The 689-nt window shown below is 40.8% G+C and overlaps 1 non-coding gene across 1 annotated transcript; it reads left to right on the forward strand.

Moving 5' to 3' along the window:
• Positions 1 to 335: 335 nt before the first annotated feature.
• Positions 336 to 408, forward strand: TRNAK-CUU (transfer RNA lysine (anticodon CUU)). Its single transcript has one exon. It is a non-coding gene; the product is annotated as a tRNA-Lys (tRNA).
• The last annotated feature ends 281 nt before the right edge of the window (positions 409 to 689 follow it).

The raw sequence follows: 689 nt of genomic DNA on the forward strand, positions 1-689 counted from the left end.
ACAGTCTCAGACAGCTTGAAGGGCAAAGCAGGCGGGGTCAGTGGTTGGCAGTTGGCCAATGGATACTGCAAACCGGGGCACGTGACAGTTGGAGACGGAGATGTGACGCTCTCTTGCGCGCGCACCACAGTGTCCCGTCCATTAGGCTAGAGTCGGAATAGTCTATGTTCCCATGGTACAAAATAGAATACAATATTTTTAGAGTGGTTTAATGTATTATATCAGAGCTATGGTCCCTCACATTCAAGTACTGTGCGTACAGGAAAACTCTGAAATCCTTCTGTAGGATCCTTTTCATTTGTAATATAGTGCAAAATGCTGTTTGTGTCATAAGCGCCCGGCTAGCTCAGTCGGTAGAGCATGAGACTCTTAATCTCAGGGTCGTGGGTTCGAGCCCCACGTTGGGCGGATAAGATTTTTAATTTATTTTACTTAGTATTACTTTGGACAGTATGCTTAAGGCACAATGCATTGAAAGAAGCGCTGTTTTGTATTAAATATTTTTTATACATTATTTTTATGGTGCATTAGTGAAAAAGTTGCTTTGCCCGTGGTCTATTTCGTACAGTATTTTTATGGTATGTTACTCTGCTGAAAACGTTTACTTTGAAATTAAAAAGTGGTCCCTTTGTCTAGCGAACTAAAATACAGGCGATCGGTTTAGAATATAATAAAACAAATATATTCAG

Source organism: Lissotriton helveticus, chromosome 3_1, assembly GCF_964261635.1.
Source record: "Lissotriton helveticus chromosome 3_1, aLisHel1.1, whole genome shotgun sequence".
Lineage (NCBI taxonomy): Eukaryota > Metazoa > Chordata > Amphibia > Caudata > Salamandridae > Lissotriton > Lissotriton helveticus.